This window comes from Ochotona curzoniae, unplaced genomic scaffold (genome assembly GCF_017591425.1).
Source record: "Ochotona curzoniae isolate NIBS_2020 unplaced genomic scaffold, NIBS_Ocur_1.0 scaffold_1852, whole genome shotgun sequence".
In the NCBI taxonomy this organism is placed as follows: Eukaryota; Metazoa; Chordata; class Mammalia; order Lagomorpha; family Ochotonidae; genus Ochotona; species Ochotona curzoniae.
Window position 1 is genome coordinate 30708956 of NW_024467087.1, and position 11822 is coordinate 30720777.

General features: G+C 38.0%; 1 non-coding gene across 1 annotated transcript; it reads right to left on the minus strand.

The window, feature by feature from the left end:
* Positions 1-10277: 10277 nt before the first annotated feature.
* Positions 10278-10384, minus strand: LOC121169570. The gene has a single exon (XR_005885872.1). It is a non-coding gene; the product is annotated as a U6 spliceosomal RNA (small nuclear RNA).
* Between the last annotated feature and the right edge of the window lie 1438 nt (positions 10385-11822).

Below are 11822 nucleotides of genomic sequence, written 5' to 3' on the forward strand. Positions count from 1 at the left end.
TAATCGTATCTAGGTAATGCTAGTTTGATCTTTGTTAGTTTATTAAGATTCCTGCGATGCCCATTACTTTCAGCTGCCATTAGGCATCTGTGTATACAGGGTCACAGTCAATAAGACTTTGAATTTCTTCTCTTATGAGAAGTATGAGATCTCCAAGGGAAACAACACAGGACAAGTGTACCAGCTGCTGTTCGGGTTCTTGAAACATTATTTGGAGTGGATTCTTTTAAAATTGAGACCTATTGACCGTTATAGTACATTTTTCCCCAAGGACATCAGCAGGACCAGCATTTTATAAACAAGATCATTATTACCTGAAAGGAGGTCAAAATCACTTCACATTTATTTGTTTTGATTTTAGTGCTCCCTCTTCACCCACTCACATTCTATTTCTTTCTTTGCGGGGTAGATGGGGTCTTTTTGTCTATGTACATCATGACATGCTTACTAAGTTTAAATTGGTAATAGTACTTTCAACTCTCAGAAACCTTTATGAGTCCAATCAGTGCATTTCTGGAAAAAAAAAAACGACTAATGTTGCAATATTCAAAAGAAATTATACAGATTGCTCCCTGTAGCATAGTTTATGTAGCTGCCATAAGAAATAAGGAAGCTTGGTGTGATGACTCATTGAATAAATCCTTAGCTTGTAAGCATCAGGATCTCATATGGGCTCTGATTCACTTGCTGGCTGCCTCACATCCCATCCATCTCCATGCATGTGGCCTTGGAAAACAGTACAGGATGGTCCAAAGATTTGAGACCCTATACCCTCATGGGAGACGCAGAAGATGTTCCTGGCTCCTGGCTTCGGACCAGCTTAGCCCCAGCCATTACTGCCAGGGGATGGAAGAATTTTCTCTGCCTCTCCTTCTCTTCATCAATATGACATGCATTTCAAAAATAGAATAAATAAACCTTAAAAATAAGGAATGGCAATACAAATAAGTGTAATATAATTGAAGTAGTTGAAAAAATTATGTAATATGCTTAATTCCAATGGGGAAGAGAGAGAGAGCATGGCATGAGAGGTCACACCCTCCATTTGTTTCCAGCTATAATTAATAAACAAATATTTTGTATATTTAAAGTATAAAATGCAATGATTTAAAGTATGTGCACATGGTGAAATGATCATCACAATCAAAGTAATTAAGTTATCCATCTAATACTGTAATTTTTTTTACTTCAGAGAACATTTAAGATTTATTCTCTGATAAATTTTAAGGTATACACTACAGCATGATTAACTATAGTAAGCTGCCTTTAAAATAACTTCAATAATGATAATTAGCTTCAAATAATCTTTTTTCACTTAACTGATTTTACAATAATTTATTAATTAATTGAAACTCAGAGATTCACACAAAGTACAGTATTAATCCATATGCTTGTGATAAGTTAGGCACAGGGAGATCACATTATTTTTGCCAAAGCACACATCTAACCAATATCAGAACTAACCTGGGGTTTAAGGGCTAAAGTGAAACATAGCGTTGTATTGAACTATAACCTACACTCAGAAAAGTGAAGAAAACAGAAGATTTCTGTACAATGGATTTCACCAATTGAACACTCCTGAGTAACTGCATCCAGATTAGAACAACAACAAAAATAAAATCAGTGTCCCAGAAGCCCTCATCAAGTCTTCTTCCATTCACTGCATCATACAGCCTAATTACTGTCGTGACTCACACTATTGCATTTCATTCTTGCCTATATCGATACTCCACAAATTAGAATCATTCTCCATCTTCCCTTTGTGTACACTCTTAACTATTTCTATAATGTAGTCATCTGTAGTGTTTGTGGTCATTTGAATACAATGTTTATGTGTTATGACTACTGTGGTTACAAGCATACATGTATATATGAGAGACTATTCGTAATGTGAATTTTCCAAATTAACTGTCTCAATTTGTACTCTCACCTGTACTATATGAGTTCCAATTTCTCCTAATGTATGCTGTTTTTCTTATTTTGGAAATTTTAGATTTATAACTAGTAGTGCCTCATTATAGGTTTAGTTTGCATTTGTCTGATGTTTAACAAATTGTAGCATCTTTTAAAAATATATATTTTTTGGAGATTCAGATATACAGAGAGGAGAAGAGACAGAGGAAGATGTAACGTTGGATGATTCACTCCCCAAGTGGCTGCAACACTGGAGCTGAGCCGATCTGAAGCAGGAGCCAGGAGTTCCCCTCAGGTCTCCCACACAGGTGCAGCGTCCCAAGGCCTCAGGCCATCCTGGACAGCCCTCCCAGGCCACAAGCAGGGAGCTGGATAGGAAGTGGGGTCAATGGGATTAGAACCAGTGACCTAATGGGATCCTGGCACGTGCAAGGTAAGGACCTTAGCAGCTAGGCTACTGCAGCAGTCCCAAATTGTAGCATCTTTTATTGACTTATTTTGAGGCACTTCTTTTGAGAGGTATTTATGTAAATCTTACCCTTTTTTCTATTGGGTAGCTAGCTTTGTATAATTGAATTGTGTGTTTGCTTTATATATTCTGCATGCATCCTCTATCATCTTTACAATGAGTCATTTGCAAAACATCAATGATGCCTTTTAAAAAGATACTCCAGATATCCAGATATTACAACTATGGACAACAAAGAGCTGAATTAAGTCAGTAAAGTCTAGATAAGAATCTCACTAATCTGATTTTCTGGATGTTCCATTAACAAATTTTATTCTGATTTCCTCTCTTACAGCGTGTTCGGTACCTCAAGCCTACCCACAATTTTGATTATTTTTATAAAGTTTATTTTAAAGGTGAGGCAATCACAGATACATATGATCCATGTTCAAGGATGGAGTGGGCCAGGAGGGGAAAGGCGGGAAGGACAGAAATGTTTCTACCTTCCATCCTCATGCATAATTTGGTTGCAAATGAATCTGGTGATTCTCTCTATGAAGATGATCAATCTTGGTGTCAACTGAAACGAAAAAATTAATTTCTGCTTTTGTATTCCAGTTAGCATTTCCAGAAAGAATATGCAATTGTTAAATTGGTCAATAATTAAATATTTCAAATAAGGTTATACTACACTGTGGGTACTAGTAAAATGATAGTAACTCGTATATAATATTAGAAAGTTCACACCTAACACAAGCTAGGAGCTGGCCTAGGGGTTGGGCTGGGCATGCTGGAATGCCAGGGTCCATAGACTAACATCCACAGTGTAAACCAAACACTAGGCAAGGAGAACATCTGAGAACTGTGGTGGCAGCCACTGATGTATTTTGGTACTGGCAAAGAGCCCACAGTATCTTCCTCTTGGCCTCAGACACCTGAGAATCTCTGCTCTCAAGGAACAGAGCCCGTATGTGGAAGTCCTGGCCCCACAGTGTGTACTAGGACACCTCCATGACTGACTTCTGTACAAAGGAGAGTAGCATACCTAGTTGCAAGCAAAAGGTAAGTCAGCTTACCTGGAACCAATAGAAGGCCTCAGATACCTCATCAAAAGGCAAAAAGATAAGTCATCCCTTTCGCCATAGCAAGGCTGCTGCACTTTAAGGCAGACACGTTTCTCCCTATCACTTCTCTGGAAGCTGCTAAAAGCAATAGAACTCCTTAGTGAGGTCTTCTAATTTAATGCTGTTATGTTGCATTAAATAATAATAATAATAATAATAATAATAATAATAATAATAATAATAATAGTAAATAGATTGGGATGTCCTAAGATGCAGATTTGGGTTACTCTTCAGTCTAACCTCTGCAGCGTATCCAAGTCTGTGGATGCATTCTGTTTAAAGTAATCACGGGCAACTGACAGGCCTTAGAATATACACTCACAGCACAAGGAGACACCTGTGTAACAGACAAATAATGGAATCTCTCACCTCTACTGTAATGGTAGTAATGTGTGCTGAAAGGGATATAAAATTTTTTTTATATTCAAGCTACATGGTTTTACAATCTGCATGGGGGCATTTAATTATCACTCAGTATTTGGAAAATATTAAAAAGAAAAACAGTCTTCCCTGCTTGAAGAGAGCTCCACCTGCAATTTGTTTCTTTCCAATGTTGCTCATGTTTATGGATAAAATTGTCTGTCTCAAAAGCCAACATCTTCTCAGGCCCATAAGAAACCTGGCAACATGGAGGGGTGAGCTTTCTCTTTCCATGGAAGGGGATGAAAGGCAGAAATATTTCCCTGTCTCCCGTTTCTCCCTTCCTGGAACGTGGCCCACACGTGTCTGTGATTTCCCATCTTTTAAATAAATTTCATGGAAAATTAAATAGAAGTATTTTTCAAAAGAAAAAGAAATTTTAAGTTTACCTGAGGCAAAAGACTAAGGTACCCAGAAACCCACTTCTGTGAGACAGTAGGTTTTCAGATTCTCACTCAATAGTCATCAAAAGTTTGAAAATAAGAAAAGTTTGCTATGCCTCCAAAGAGGTCATAGAAGCTTCTAGAAGTTCATCGAGTCACAGTTACCTATTTGATGATAAAGAATAAGACTATGAACTTTGATATTTTGTCAGAGTAGCCAAAAAAAAAAAATGAAAGTGCTTCCAGAGTATACAGAAAAAGTATATTATGAGCAAAAAGTGTGCCTGGCTTTCAAATGTTCTGCAACAAAATGAGCTTTTCTAATTCCGTTCTTCAGTATCCTCATAAACCATCACAAAGTGGCTAACCAACACTATCCTGATGTCTGTGCCTTTCTCACAGAACAAAGTTAGTCAGAGTCTTTTGATTTTGTTAGGTTACAAGTCATTGTTGGATTACAAAGCAACACTTAAAAGGGAGTAGCTACAGATCTAAGGAAGATTAATTTCCCTAACACCAAGGTATTTCCTTATAATCTGGTTGGAAATATACTTTAATTTTTATTTTATACTTTAAGATTTTTAACTTCATTAAAATGAAATTTGAAAATGTGGGGCCATGAACTAAGCAACATTCTTTAAAAAGCATTCATATATTCTTTCCAATGGATGTGTATGAGGGGAAATTTGTGGGAGGAGAAGGAAAAGGAAGGTGCAATGAGAGAACAATGTATTTATTGGAGGTTTTTAAGACCGGGGAATTAAACTGTAGAACAGATTTCATTAATTCTTTTAGAGCTATGTGTGTCTTGCTCTAGACCTGTCTCTCTTTTAGATAAACCATCATTAAGATTCAATCTTACACTCTTTTCTCACTTTGAGTATTTTTCACAGTAACTGTCATTGTTCTCAAGCACATATTATAATTGAATTTAAACTAACAAAAACCTGCATTTTGAAACAAGTCCTTAATAAAATCTGGTTTGATGAAAATAGAAAAGAATACATGTTAGTTAAAATATATATGAAAAAATTTTAAAATGTTTCTAGTATCTAGAAACTACAAAACTGAAGAGAGGAATCTGTATCTAGGTTAATACTGAGTCTAGTTCATCCAGATTGTTTCCAGTTCCTAGTTGGTGTTATCAGAATTTACGAGGTTCTCCTGATTTGCATGCAAGGGTCCTTGTATCTGATTAGTTCACAGTGCATGTGTACAATTCCAGGACAGTAGGAACTAATTATAAATAATCTACCTATGAATGTATCTATTAATAACTTATGTAGTTATTTATTTCACAACTGACCATAGAGTATATTCATATATTAAGTAATGGCATACCTTCACCAGGCACTGTACTAGAAGATAGCTATATAAGCACTCTTCTATAAGGAAGGAGACAGTGGATGATAGTCACATAAAAATCCTTTGAATATCAATTGAAAATTATTAGTTTTAGAAAAATATTACAAAATCACACAAAAAAATTTTGATTGTGAGTACAATGTCAGTGAAAGGAACATTTGAGGTGGCTCTTAAAAAAAGAACAGAAGCTAGTCAGACTGTACACTAGCAATAATAGCAGGCTAATCCTCTCACTGCAAGCACCAGCATCCCTTGTAGGTACCAATTCATGTTTGGGCTACTCCACTTGTGATTGATTCAGCTCCCTGCCTGTGGAATGGGAAAGCAGTGGAGGATGGCTCAAGTCCTTGGGCCTCTGCACCTACAGGAGAAAGATGGAGGAAGCTCCTGCCTCCTGGCTTTGGATGGGCTCAGCTCTGGCCAATGTGGCTGTTTGGGGAGTGAACCACCAGATAGAAGATCTTGCTCCCTCTGTCTCTCCTTTCCCTTGTAAATCTGGCTTTCAAGTAAAAAGAAACAAGTTTTATAAAAGCAGTGGCAGTTCCAGGCAGTTTATGCAGGAACAATTTGAGATAATAATCTTAATAGTATGAAATTTTGGGGCCTTCAAGTGGAAAATGTCACATTCTCACAGGGGACATATCAGTGAGCATTTACTTGGAATTGTGTTGGGAAGTCAGTGATGATTATGGAAGCACTGAAGTATTTCCAAACTCCACCTATATGAAAGACTATGTACAGTGCATGAAAAGGGGCAGGTTAAGTTTGTCAGAAACATTTTGGTGAGCCTGAGAACCAGGGCTGGGGGCAGGCATAGCTAGATAGAGTGGTACCCACTGGCACGAATTTGGGCTGGATAAGGGGGCTGGTATTTTTGAACTAGGTTTCAATGCCCATTGCCATGTATGAGAGCTGAATGGGATGTGGAATAGACTGGACCAGTTGGCTGTACATACTGGCAAGCACGGGAAACAGGGCAGTGGTTAGGCCTGGTGGAGGTTATTGAGGGGTTGCTCTAACTAGGCTTCAGCTCCCACTGGCTTACATGAGTGCCAAATGTATGGTGGACAGGAACAGACTGGGTTCCAACACATATTGGTTTCCATAGAAGACGGGGCTAGAGAAAGAACTGATCCAGCAATTGCAACCACCAGTGTACCTGTAGGCTGATGTGGGTGACAGATTTTGCCGGATCCTGCATTGGCAAGCACACACAAGAATCAGTTCTGAGATCACCTCAGATAAGATTTCTGTGGGGATTTCCCCCCCCCCCCAACTGAACCACTGGACTCAGAACTCCAACCATGAGGAGAATTGCAGATTCCATGGTCTGACCATGGAGTGCATGTGTCAGAGCTGGGCCTTCACAGTGGCTCAGATGGAGCAGTGGATAGCATATCCAGATGCACATGGAGGGTATGGCAATTCATTGGAACCTGCACAGAACAGATAATAGAGTACCATAACAGAGAACAGACGACAGAACAAATTGATCAACTATCCCAGCCAAATGTTGGCAGTGAGTATCGGGAGGAATGGAGACTGTAAGGAGTATTATGTCAGCCAGCGGATCATGGAGGGATTTCATCATGCTTGGAGCAGCGAGATCGACAGCATCTCAGAATTATTGAACTATGAAAACCACTCGAGCAGGACTTTCAGAGCATGCCCCACATCGGGAGCGCTGGGATAGCATCTGGTGTGATCCCCTATCCCCGGGTAAAGAGGCGGTTGAGAGGCTGGGTGTGGCTTCTCCTTTTATTTTAGCCCCCTTCCCCCAGATACAGGAAGACAAAAAACGAAAACAAACAAACAAAAAAAATGTGGAAACAGTAATCTTACCCACTTTCTTCTAATCCTTGAAGCTTCCCACCCTAATCAACTAAGTAAACATCATCAAAAATAATTTTTTTAAAGAAAGAAATTAGCAAACATGTAATGGGAAAGAACATCAAAAGACCAGGAAATATCAGTGCTTGCACAGACTATGATCTTTATGGTTATCAAAACCATAAGGCATGCTCTGGAAAGATAGAACCCCTGCTCATTTGGGAGCAATGGTATAATGGTTGGCAGGTAGATATCAAACAAACAATACAGGAAAAAAAAAAAAACCACAGCTGAGGCTTGGTCACAAGCCAGAGAGGAAGCATATTCCCATGCCTGGCACGGTTGCAGCAAGTCATGGATAGGAAGAAGACCTGAGAAATAGGTAAGGGCATCAAAGAAGTGGTTTGTTATTAAAGATCCTTAAGATAAAGGCTTGTGAGCTATGCAAAAATAGGATTTATAGGAACTCCAGAACTATTAAAACTTACAGGAGTGAATAGTGGCTGTCAGGTAGGGGGTGGAGGAAGACCAGCAATGTAAGAGAATCAATGATCTGAGTGAAATGAGTGAAATCACAGCAGCTGAATGTCACAGAGAAATGAGAGAGTTTGTAAAAAGACTGTGATTCGAACTAGAGCTGGGCTGAATAAAGGTCTATTATTATCTTGAGTGGCAAATGTAATGTGAGGGCAAACATTAGCAGAGTTTGGAGGAGCCAAGGACTCTTCTATCTCTAGTATCTGTCAGGTCACCAACAAAGAACATTTATTGACGGATTGCACAACATAGGTGCTGCTGAGAAAATGGATAAGAAAGACAAGGCAAAAGGTCATCCAGGTGCTCATTACCCACAAGAGAGAAGGTTTGGCAAGGAGAGACGTGAATCTGGGCTTACAAAGTGATGGTCAGTATGTGAGTGGAAATTGAGAGATACAAAGTTTAAGATGTTTCTGAGATTTACATTTGTGCTCTGAAGAATGTGGGAGGAGGAGGGTGTTTGACTAATGATGACTAGGGTCCCCATTCAACTCTGCTTCTCTGTGGCTCATGTTTTTCCCCATAAATATTTATTTGTATAAAGTGAACACATTTCATGTATATTGAAATACAGATACTCTCCCTCTTGCCCACATTCTCCACTCACGCTGCTCCTTTCTTCTTTCTTTCCTTCTAGTTTTTTTTTACAAGAGTACATATTCATTTCACTTTGCAGTCAGAAACTTGACACTATGGTCTCTGTATACACCTACAGAAGTGTGGTTTACTGTCTGTAGGAAAGCTCTTTACGTGTTGCCAACACACTTGTTCCGTTTCATTGCGTTGCATTGAGGAAATCTCCTCCACAACTCAATAGAAAAATATGCATTCATAGGCAAAAACCAGAGTTCTGATTGGATAAACAGTAAGATAAAATAGATTCAAAGATTTGTTAGGGACTTTAGATTGTCTTAAATAATTAATTGGAATAAAGAGAGATGATGAAGAGCCAGATGTGATTTTAGAACTGCAGTGAGATAATTGTGTGTGATTGTTAGGTTATAAGGGAGGACCACTCTGACAGGGGAATGGAAAGGATTAACAACACATGAGTGATTAAGGAAGGATTTTATTGGATAATACTCTAAAGATCAAGAGGCAGGCATACAAAGAGCACAAATGAACAAATTCAAGATCATAGGAAGAATATAGGCTGAAAATTAAATAATTTATCTTTCTTTATTATCCTTTTATTCATGTTGTAAACATTTACCATAAGAAATACCTGACTTCTATTCTTTATGTTTCTAAGGCATCATTCCACGATACAAATAGAGACGCTTTATCACCAAACTTAGTTTGAATTCACTTGTGTCCTAGCTGAATCATCTTGAAAAATTTATTTTAACATGTTGCACCTCATTTTCCTTAGCTTCAAAATGAATGATAATAGTTCTTATTTTATAGAATAGTTCAAAGGGTCACTGGTGCTGTGTAGTGTGCTGCGTTTCCATCTGTTGCATTGGCATCCCATATAAGCACCAGTTCATGTCCTGGCTATTCCACTTTCACTTTAGCTCCCTGTTCATGGCTTGGGAAAGCAGTAGAGGATGACTCAAGTCCTTGGGACTCTGCTTCCTTGTGGGAGATCCAAAAGAAGCTTCTGACTCCTGGTTTCAGATTGGCTCAGGTCCAGCCATTGTAGCCATCTGGGAAGTGATCCAGTTAATGAAAATCTGTCTGTGTGTCTCTTTCTCTCTAGGTGATTCCACCTTTCAAATAAAAATAATGAAATAAATCTTTTTTAAAAAATACAATTATTCCAAGACTTAATTAATTAATCAGAGTTAAATCTGGCTTCTTCTCCAATTTACAGCTAAATAACTCTCATAATTGTTACCTTATCCCTTATGCTATTTCTTTTATTTTCTGGATTATGGATGACAATACTTTTATTTGTGGGGGTTTTGCAATAAAGTATCAGATATGTAGCTATCGCTTGTTCAGTTTGTTCTCAAGTGTTTGTGTTGGCAAGTCAATGTACTTTACACATCCATTCTAACTTTTCTTTGAGTGTGAAGTTGGTACATTTTAAATAACAAATGGAACTTTCTGAGAGTTGTATCCAAAGTTCTTAATAAATTTCCTCCTTGTTCTTATGTTTCAAATGTGAGATTCTCCATGTTGCTGTGTGAAGATGGCCACCATTTCGTCTTGGAGTGTCACACAGACACGGGTCATCTAAGCTTCAGGTGTTTGTAACACTTAGGGAATACATAGGCTCCTTTTAATCCTTAATTTAGGCCCCTGTATTCTAAAAATAGGGAACACTTCACAAATTTGTGTGTCATCCTCGGGCAGGCACCTTGCTAATTTTCTTTGTATGGTTCCTATTTTGGTGTATGTGCCGCCAAAGTGAGAACCTTTTGTTATTCCTGTGACCATAGCAGGAACCCAGAAGACAAAAGTGTAGTAGGGCTACAAAATGGTGTTAAAAATCCTGTTGCCACAAGGTTACAGTGGGATGCATACAAGTTATAGAATACGATAAAACTAAGATCAAATCCAATTTTGTCACTTACAAACTGTTTTACTTTGTATTGTTTAACTTCTCTGAGTCTTCATTTATTCATCTTCATTATGAGGAAGGAATGGAATTATAACTCCTTATGAAGGACTGTACTATTGTAACAATATGGGGAAATTAGTCAGTGAGTGGGAATTTGGGGGGTGGGAATTGTACCATAAAATTTAAAATTAAAAATTAAAATTAAAAAAATACATATATAAAGTCACAGGTACAAAGTGACCATCAACAAATTTCCATTTCCTGGTTTTGTTTATCACCAAATTTTAAGAGTGAGTTAATACTATTCAGCACAAATCTTTAGGTTCTCCTATTCTCTATTTGGCTTGTTAGAGTCACCAAAAAATGCAATGCCACATCAAAGAACAACTTATCTTCGTCACATATATTTCTCTGCTCTTGTTGATATCATGAAGCATTATGCAATCCTAAATACACTCCCCAGTATGAACCCCAGGAACACTAATCTTCATCTGGTTTGCAGCTCATAACTTTGGCTTCTTTTGTAATATCTGTTTCCATATTTGCACATCAAAGGATTTCCCATTTGCCTCAAAGCTTCCATTTGGACTTTTTCACCATTGCACAAATGAGACCCTGTCTTCTCTTAGAGGAACTGTTAGAGATCTAAAGGAACACATGTACATTCTCACTATAAGAGAAGCAGATAAGTTAGTTTAAAAAGTAAAAGCTGTCAACCTTTTGCTTGACTATATATTAAAAAAAAAAAAAAAACTAAACAAAGTGCTATCAAGAAAGATTAGCAACTGCATGCTGATTGCTCAGAGCACAGAATTCTTGCTGAAATTCTACCACCACCAAAGCAGAACAATGCTAAATGCCATGGGGTGACTGTGTCAGGGTCAGCATCATCTGTCTTCCGGATTTAATTATTGTCCCTGTTGATGACATTCAAGTCTACTTGTCTATGTGGTACTTACTCCCTGGGTTCAGTTTTGTATAAGTCGGCTGAACATATTTTCTGCACCAAGAATCAGAAAAACATGCATAGTCTGACCAAGGATTTATTTTTTCTGATCTGTGAATTCTTCATTTGAAGACTTAAAAAGATAGTGGCTAAAGTCCTTGCCTTAAGGGGGTTGGGATCTCATATGCACACCGGCTTGTGTCCCAGCTGTCTTACTTCCCTTCTGGCCCCCTGCTTATTTTTTCTGTCTCTCCTTCTCTCTGCAAATGTGACTAAAACATAAATAAACATTTCTTTTAAAAAGAGAAAAAATACAAAAGTTCAATCACATGTAGTTGTACTTTTA